The following is a 10,551-nucleotide window of genomic DNA, read 5'->3' on the forward strand; positions in this document are numbered from 1 at the left end:
GACATTCCTGCTGTGTGGGAACCTACTACGCTGCACTATCGAAACGTTACATTAGGGATATTCCGTGTCGGACGTGAAAATTTCGCATAGATTACTTCACCCACGCGTCGAAAGATTTCGCGAGATCGGCCTTCAATTCGCGTCGCGTGTTCTCCTCGCTCACGGATTTCGTTTTCTTCGTAAGCCATTCGCGTCGCGCGTATATCAAAGCGATACATTACAACTCGATCGGACCGTTGCTGAATTCGTCGCACATACTCGTCGTTTATCCGAAAGGCCGACATTTCCTCGAAGACGCAGTTCGCGATATTTCATACGCAATTCGCAACTCGGAATGTATCTCCCAAGAGAGACGGAATTTTTCATGAAACCTCCGTTAGATTACCGCGGTCGAGAGTGAATTATAAGCGACGTGGGATGCGAGGACACATTGCAGTATCAAATGCAGCGACAGGATGGCTGGTGGACCCTGGACACCGTGGGACGACGCGCAATGGTGAGCGCTCAATTTAGACGCTCATATAGTAGACACAAAGCGTCACTTTACGTAGTTTGCATGCACGTAGACGTAAATCGCATTGGGTCCGACGGGAAGTAAAGTAAGAATTGGAATTTGCAATTCGCCGGAGTTATGTAAGAATGATCCAACCAAAGAATTTAGCTCTGAAATTTTCGCAATAGTTCAACGAGTCAAGCATTTCCATTTCTTTAAGAGTACTGGCTAGCTCAATTCTTAGAAGAATGTGCAAAAAGACGCGACTGGTCAAAAATAAAAAAATTGTTTCTTAATTCATTTCAAGCATCTATAAGGCTTGAATTTTTTTGTTTGATTTAAAAAGATGTGAATGGACTATCCACTAATAAATGGATACTCCATTCACATCTTACAGCTTATAATTTTTTGAATTGGATCATTCTTGCATAAAAATAGCCAATTGAAATTTCGACTCGGTAAGCTTTCTTCTCGTCGGATTGTTTCTTGATGATACATTAAACTGATATATTTCAACATGTTATATTTATATATTCTGTATATGTTATATATGCTTTCTTATGCTCTATATATGTTTTATATATACCTTATGTATGCTCTATATATACTATTTGATTAATATACTTTATAACTTGTTATGTCGTATTATACACGACATAATATCTCTTTGGAGATATTTTCTTATGCATACGCGTTTGTTGTTGACAAAACGAGAAATTAAATTTCGACAAATTTAAAACAACAAATTAAATTATTAAGCCAAGACTCGAATCGAAATGTTTCGATTTCCCGCTAAATTATGAATCCAAGGTTTGGACCCGAGTGTTTTAAGATTTTGCTAAACCATTAAGCCGAGATTCAAACCGATGTGTGTTTCGTATTTCAGTTAAATTATTAAGCCGAGATTCGAACCGATGTGTTTTATGTTTCCGCTATATTATTAAGCTGAGATTCGAAGTGTTTTGAGTCTCCGCTAATTTATTAAGTCGAGTTAGTTAAGTCTGGGATAATTTTTAAGGTTGCTTAAAGAAATTTTCGCGTTTGCAAAGGTATATTCTCAAAAATGACGTAAAATGCACGAATTTCGCTCTGCAACGTCTCTTGGATGACAATGTGTGTTAGTGTCACTCTACTTCCTCAGTAACTCGCCCAGAATCTTGAAAATAATTTTCCAATAGCCCAAAGTCGCGTTCTTAACATTGAATCCAATATAATTTCGTAAGAATGTTTGATTCTCGCGCATGGGCCGAAAGTTACTGTAGGTTGTTTAGGTCATATATTGTTAACATCTAGAGCATATTCTGGTATAATTTTTTACAATTTTTTAAAATAATTCTCATATTTGCAAAGGTGTATTTTCGAAAATGATATATTTTGATGAGAACAAGTATTGGAATATCGGTGACAACGCATTCACGTATCTATATGTAGAAATTATGCACATATGAAAAAAAAAATTGGACATCATATCAGCCCCTATTTTACGACTGTCTTTATTTGATAAATACCCCAATAACCAAATATTTACAGGATAATCGCACGGTGTGCGCATGCATGCTGTTATGCTATCCAGATGCAGCAACATATGACAAGCACAATGACAGCACAACATACTGACATGTCGTGTGAGTATTGTGAAAGCTCTATGCATCTTAGAATGACAAAATACTGCACTGCGTGGTGACACCGTGCGCACATTTTCTGCTTTCGATATCAAGTAGCATCGAACCAACATAGTATTGTACTTGAATAATGTGCTGAATACGGCGTGCACTAACGTGCCAATATGTTTGGTTATCGGGATATAATATAATGCGATGGATGTAACGTTATGGACGACTTTGGAATATTGGCAAATTATTTTCAAGATTCTGTATATACTGAATATTTTGCGAATTATTACTTGGAATACTGTGAGAATCCGTGAGAAACTACTATTATTATCTAATCTCATTTACATTTTATGGTTACATAAGACAGATATCTCATCGTTTATAATAAGTGTTAATTTTTATAAATTTATACATAAATTTAATTAATTCAATTAAATCTTATATTATAATAAGGTAGATTTTTCTTTTTTTAATTGTACTATTTTATAATTACTTAAAGTTTATAATCTTTTATGATTTTGTCTATTTAACAGTTAACAGGAAAAAAATTTTTACTATAAAAATTTAAAGATAACGAAATGGAATGTACGGGATTTTGTAGATCTCAGTTCATTAGCTACCCTTATAGAAATATCATACTAAGAATCATTGATAATTACTTATTTTCAGTATTAAAATTACTGGATAATAAGTAATTATCAATGATTCTTAGTATGATATTTCTGTAAGGGTAAGGGTTAAATTAATAATAAAAGTACAAAAAATATAATTTTTATTGAAAGTAAATCATTTTATTAAATCATATTTTCTGAAAATTATATTACTGTGTTAATTACAATACATGTAGACAAAATGTAAGAAGTTTATATCGATTGACGAAGAGTGATGTAATGCCTAAAGCAACAGACTCATAATCCAGAAGTGCCCAAGTTCGAATCCTACCAGCGCTAGTGAGAATTTTTAAATGTGATGTAACATTGAAATCAAATAATCTAAAATTTTCAAGTAAAATCAGCAAATGCTGTGACATTTACAAAGTTTCTGTTAGAAAAAGTAATACATATCATATATAAAAAAATTTATAAAGTATACATCTATTAATTCAAAATTAATCCATAAGTAATTCAAAATTAATATTTTTAGAAGTTCGTTACGGCACGTCCTGCTCGATTTTTGCTGCGTTTTTGCTGTCACATCGTGAGGACAAATTCTGCTCGATTTCTGCCACGTTTCTGCTGTCACACCGTAATGGCAGGCTGTACTCCAATTTTGCCGCGATTCTGTTGTCACGTTATGAGGACACGTCCTGTTCGATTTTTGCTATATTTTTGCTGTCACGCCATGAAAACACGATGTATGTAAGTTTTGTTACACTCCTGCTGACACTTAGTGTTAGCAGGATATATTCGAATTTTACTGCATTTTTTCGTCACATTATATTATCAGACCGTGTTGTCAAAAACTAAGCTTAATGCGGACGCAGTGGATCGGAATCAGCTGAAAAGGCATGACCGAATTTGTTGGCATTATACTGGCACAGTGCTATCATTTGACTATCTGAGTAGTTGGATTATCTGCTGAATATGGTAAAACAAAGCAACTTAAATTTTATATACTTAAGTTTTATATATACAAGAAATACGAAAAGGATAGCATGATTGTGTTAATGACGATCGTCTCTGCATTATTGACATTGTTTGAATTCGTCATCGACTTCAGCACACATCCCCAAATTTTTAAGCTTTTCTTCATAATTCCATATATATACATATGTGTGTGTGTGTGTGTGTGTGTGTGTGTGTGTGTGTGTGTGTGTATGACTCATCTCCGCAATCAAATATCTGAAAACCTATATAAAAATAGGCAGAATTCTTTGCCACTAATAGTTAATAGTACTTGAGTAGGTTCAGGATATCCTGTATATCTGCATGGTTATATATATTAGTGTTTTATTCCATTTATTATATGACAGAACATTCTAGCTATAATGAAAGATTACAGTTCTTAATAATCGTGTCTATTAAACGCTATTTTAAACATTGGTAAAAAATATAAGCTAGGTTGGTCCTCGGTTATTATGCTGACCGAAGGCCAAGCAAATCTTACGTTGTAAATGGCAGCGAAACACGCTTTATATAGTTTCTTTTTTTCCTTTTCATAAGCATATATAGCATTATATTTCGTAGCTCTGATTTAGTCCATAGTATATATAGCTCTTGGACGCCAACGTTCTCATCTAAAAAGCATTCTTCACAAACTTGATTACATTAAGAACGAAATATTTTGTGGCATATACCTTGCTTTAAAATTACTTCTTCTATTTAGTGTTTTCTCTCCTTATATCCTGTATCTTGCGGGATATTTACGTGATTTGTAACATCAAATAAATACAAAACATTGGCACAGTAAACGTTTTTATACAAATTGTGTATATAACTGTTTACAGTATCAAATGTAGTTCAAGAGCATTTCGTATATCATTAGTTTTAGACATTTTCGTCTACTTAATAATTTGTTAATGAAGTAAACTTTTATGTCTTATGATGTGTTTTGTAACAATAAATAATTTCTAAAGCAACATTTGAAGTTGGATAATACCGTGGCAAAATTTCACAATAATGAATCTCATTTTCGATATGATCATCAAGATTGAACTTTTCATTTGATTATCATGATTAATATACATTACATGTATACAGGTATTATAAAATAAAATTCACAAAGTAAAAAATTATTTGCTTAAAAATATTGAGCATATCTATTTATCTAATATGTTTCATTTCTATAAATAATATAAGAGTTAAACGATATCAATAGGATGGCACATTCAATAAATTTAAAAATAATCGAAACTTAAATATTTTTAAATTAGGAATTTTTAAATCCTAATCCACATATTTTACGATATATTTTATTTAAAACTAATATTTAACTAATATTTTAAACACACACATTTCGAAGAAGAAAATATGATTCTCGAAGATAAAAATATGTTTATCACAGCAAAAAATATATTGAAGTCGCGATCAATACATTTCACAGAATAAATTTTTGCCAATTTCTTTTAATTAACCTACTTTTTGTTTTCTTTTGCTCACATACATTATTTCTGATTTACAACGTGTCGAGCGCTCTCTAATGATCCTTACACATCAACGCAATTAAATATGTGTACTTAATTTCTAGGTACTTTCATCGTTTTCGAATTATGTAAATAATTTCTTAGTTCACTAACAGGATAGAGCGAATATGGTACAAAGGCGGAGCGAAGGTTTTTGAATACGGCAATAAAATTCATAATGCATCTTATTTATGAAAAACAAATAAATTAAAATTTCCATGTTAACTAAATATATTGTATAAATTACTAAAGATTTATTGTATTCCTATGAAATTATTTTCACAATCATTCTTAGCCCTTTTGACGTTACTTTCTAATACAAGAATTGTTTAGTGCACAACTTTGTTAGCTTATTTCTCTCTCTCTAATTTATATTAACTCTTTGCACTTCAAGAATTAGTATATGTATTATATACTATGTATGTCGCCGTAGCGGATGAAGTGCAAAGGATTAAAAAAAATCGTTCGGTGCGATGCTTGTAAAACAATGCGTCCTTTCTCCGTCCCACTTTCGCGCTTTTGAAATCATGTCTTTAATGATACTTCTACTCAAAATTTAAAGTTTCGAGTAAACTCTCAAGTGGATGCGACAGCGCTGGTCCAACGTGCCGGCCAGTTAAAGCTCGTATTACGCGCTATCGCAATCTTGTTTCATAAAACTACAAGACTTGTAATATTAGACCATAACTATATTATGCTTGTTTCAGCGATATTGTAAACTTCTACTTCGATCACGCGGAGCCTATTTATAAGACAGTTAATATAGATTCACATATATGTATATAATCGTAATTATATTTATATTTTTATATAATTGTGTGCAACATGTTTATAAATTTTATAATAATATAACTTTCTTCAATATATTAATGGCAAATTGTAATAAAAATCAAAAAGTTTTCGACTAAAGTAAAAGCATCAATTCTCAAACACATACCTCTAATTTTGGGTATTTTTAATATTTCAGACTTTAAATACGAATTATTTAACTTTATTAATTATACTTTCAACATAGAATATATATCCAATATATATCCAATATATATCATATATATATATATATATATATATATATATACATTTTTTTTTTTAATTAAGATGATCAATCTCTCTTATAAGGCATATAAATTAGATAAAAATAACTCTATAAGTTCATATAAAATTTTTCCTTACAACGCCTGCTGAGATATTTGCATTCAAAAATAGGATTTGAAAAGCATTTTCTCGAAATAAATTTTATATTGTTTAGCAGGTTTTTATAATCTTTATATCACTTTTATACTAACCGTAAGATGTTAAGTTAATTTAATATAAAGGGAAAATCACTCCTGAATTTTACCTTTTACCGTTTAAGTGTGTTTTTCTTAAGCAAAACAATTTGCTTTTTAAAAATCAAATAATATCTTTTCTTTAGAAAGAGGTTTTAAGAAGATTTTATGAAAGTGTTTCGTAATAAAAACTCACTTCGAAATTAGGGGATTAAAAAACTTAGAGATAATTTGCCGTCCAGCTCTCTGATATAATATAAAAAAATATATTACACTAACCTAATTTTAGCTTAGTTATAGTTTATAAAAATGATGCAAAAATTATCAAACTTTACTAAGCAATATAAAAGTTATTTTGAGAAAATGCTTGTTAGTCCTGACTTTTGGAGGTAAATATATTAGCAGGAGTGCGTTTTAAGAAAATATTTTATACAAACTTATTTTGTTCTGATCTATACGCCCCTAGAAGATAGTTCACCTTTATTAAAACATCTTGTGTGTATATTTATGTTAAAAGTTAAAATATGCATATTTAAAAACAAAAACAATAAGAATGTCTAGGATTAAGTACGTGTTCGAGCATTGGTACTTTTATCTTACTCACCGATCTAATTGACATGTTTAATAAAATATTAATATGCCGATCATCCTCTTTTCATCTACAATAATCGGCCAATACTATAAGTATCGTAGCTTCATGAAATAGGACCCATGATAAACATTATAAAAAAGACCCAAGCAGCACAAAATTAAAAGATGTCGTATTTATCGTCTTATTTTAGAGATCTTTTAAATATCTCTAAGATATCTTTTAGTAATTTGTGCTGTCTGGAGAATATCTTAACTAGAGATAAAAATGACGGTAATTTTTCCGGAAAATTACTGGTAATTTTGGAATGATCAGTAAAATGATAATTTTTAAAAAAATTACAGAAATGAAAGAATTTTTATGTAAAACTTAAAGAGGGCACCTCTAAATGAATAAAAACTTTAGTTAACACTTTATTTAATTTATATTTTTCATGAAATGTTCTGATATTATATATAAGATATATTAATTAGAAAATTATGTACGTAGAAACTAAAGAGAAAATTAAAAAATACTTTTTTATTAGAATTTAAAAAAAATGTAACATGTGTCACAACTTATAATTTTTATAGAGAGTAGAAAAGAAAAGCGGAAAATTTAACATCATATTAAAAATGATAAATTACTTTGTTTAAATATGTAATATTGCAACTCCAATAGAAAGAATAGCATTATCTCTTTCCAACTAAGCATCTCCTGCACCTTAGTATTATTCAAATCTTTCTTTTATCACTGTTGTTTCAAATATTTCTTTATTCGTTTCTAAAGACTTTCTATAATTCTAAAATAACTAACTCTAAACAAAAATCTAAAATAATTGTATTATTATGTATATAATTATACATTATACGATAATAATAAATAAAAATATATAAAAAGTTACACTATCAGCGCTAAAAAGAAAATATTCATAAAATAGAAGTGAGGGAAGAAGAATAAAGGAAATTATTTAGAAATAAAGAAATGGGGAAAAAGCTACTAAAAAAGAAGCAAAAAAATAGAAAGAAAAGAATAGAAGAAGGAAGTATTAAAAAACTTAAAAGGAATTAATCAGAGATATAAAAATATATAAAGAAAAAAGGAGGCTAAGAGAAAGGATTTGTAAAGATAATTTCAGTAAAAAGTGGATGTTGTTTAGATATTGTGAGAAGTGTAATAGAATATGGAGTGAAGATCTGGAGATGGGAGGAAAAAGGGACATTAGAGGAAATAATGTTAGATTATATAAGATGGGTATTTAAATTGGATTTTTGCACTCTGAGGTATTTAATAATGAAAGAATTAGAGATCGAAAAATTAAAGATAAGATGGGGATTGAGGGAAAGAAATTTCGAGTTGAAAATAAGGTATGGAAGAATTAAAATAGGTAAAGAAATGTTATAGAGAAAAAGAAAAAAGAGGATGGAAAAATCAGTATAGGGTAGAGAGGAAAATGTTTTATAATAGGTGAGGTTTAAACGCAATAGAAGAAAGAAAAAAATGAGGAAGGAAGTTTAGGAAAGGAATTAAGGAAAAGAGAAAAATATGTACAGGGACAAATAGAGGAAAGCAAAATAAGAGAGGCAAGGTATAACAAAATGTATAAAAAGATAATAAGGAGGGAATATTAGACCAAGATATTATATTAGGACCAAGATATTTAGAAAAAAAAAAACAAATAAAGTAAGAGATGGGAAGGGGATAAGGTCTCTTGTGAAAGTGAGATATGAAAATAAGTGTGTAATAATAAAAGAAAATAACAAATATTGGTTATCATCTTAGTATATAACACAGGGGAATGGAAAGAAATTGAAGAAAAGAGATAAAGAAAACGGTAAAAAAATTAGAGAGGACTATGTGTTAATTGGAGGAGATTTTAATATGAGAATAGGGGAAAAGAAGGAGGATGAGATGGGAGGGGAGGAATAAATGAAAGATAGGACAATTGAGAAGCAGTAGTAAAAACAAATTAATAACTAATGGAGGAAAGAGTTTAATTGAGTTGATAGGAGATATAGATACATACTGAATGGAACAAAAAGATGACAAAAAAGGAGAGTATATGTATATAGGAGCGAGTGGAAGCTGTCAACACTAAAGCGTCATTCTATCTTTATTCTAGCTCAAATGTACAAAAAAAATAAAATGAGCTAATAGTACTGATACTTATTTTTTCTGTTTAGACAATTATATAAAAATGGTTTAGTAATAGGTATACCTATTTGTGCATGAAACTATAAAAAACCAATTTCACCTATTTGTGCATGAAACTATAAAAAACCAATTTCACCAAAACTACTGATAAATTACAATATTACCGTAATTTTACCGTAGTGTTAATAATTTTTTAATCTGACGATAATTTTCCATCTCTAGTCATAACTCAAAGACTACTGACAAATTAACTGTTTGAAAAAATAACAAACTCAAAATTCATCTTACAATTTTTTGTAGTTTCTTATATATAGTCTGTTGTCTATATGTGTCGTTGAATGAAATTCGCTGACATCAAAGGGTGAAATTTCGTCGAGCGCAATTTGTGACATCGGAAATTTGCCTCTTTCCTCTCCTTTTTAAAATACGATGCTATACGGACTTGAGTACCGCTGATTACAGAATACATCTAGTATTTTTTCGCATATAACATGAATTGTAAACGCTAATGATAACAACATAGGTCAACGATAAATATTATAACGCAACAACTTTTAATTGTTTAATGGGAATGTAGTAACGTCAAGTGTGGAACCTTAGCGTCCACACCGCGTTTGAAATTCAATGCCTGCGAAGTCTATCTATTATCACGTTACGTATCCGCGATCGGCGGTCGCGAAATCAGAGAAGAAAAAAAGAAAAGAAGAAGGACGGCCTCTCCACGCGTCTTTAAAGGAAATGATGTATGACGTATTCTTTCAAAGCGCTCACGTATCTGTTATATTTATAATCGTAATATGTGAAACAATTTAAGGCAGTACGCTTGAAGTTACACTCGATTAGACTTTCTTAAATGTTATATTACTATTATGAGAATCAAAAAAAGACGTTCAATACTAGTTAAACGATTTTCTCGATATGTGAGATCACGTTTGCTTTACTTTCATACGTGTGAGAGGATATGTATCCATTTAGCGCGATTGATCATCCACATCTTGTGGATTCGTCATCACAACAGCGTCAAAAATTATTGATTACGGACTCGATCTGCTTTTGACCGAAATGATATCACGAACGAATGCTCGGAATAGCTTCTTTACCGCTACAATTTGCAGTTCCAGATTAGTATTTCTACTAATATTCTTTTCGATTATCAATCGTTATATACTATAACGCAGTTGAAACCTATAAGAAGCATCTATAACATGCACTTATTCTTCGTTGAACGAAATTATTCTCCGCGACAAGGATATTTACTTCAGTTTCCGAAAGTAAATCGGAAAAGAAGTTTAAAGAAGTCATAGAAATACGCTTTAGAGGGGGGGGGGGGCGAG

This window comes from Odontomachus brunneus, unplaced genomic scaffold, assembly GCF_010583005.1.
Source record: "Odontomachus brunneus isolate Ranch 3 - 2012 unplaced genomic scaffold, Obru_v1 Obru_scaffold_027, whole genome shotgun sequence".
In the NCBI taxonomy this organism is placed as follows: domain Eukaryota; kingdom Metazoa; phylum Arthropoda; class Insecta; order Hymenoptera; family Formicidae; genus Odontomachus; species Odontomachus brunneus.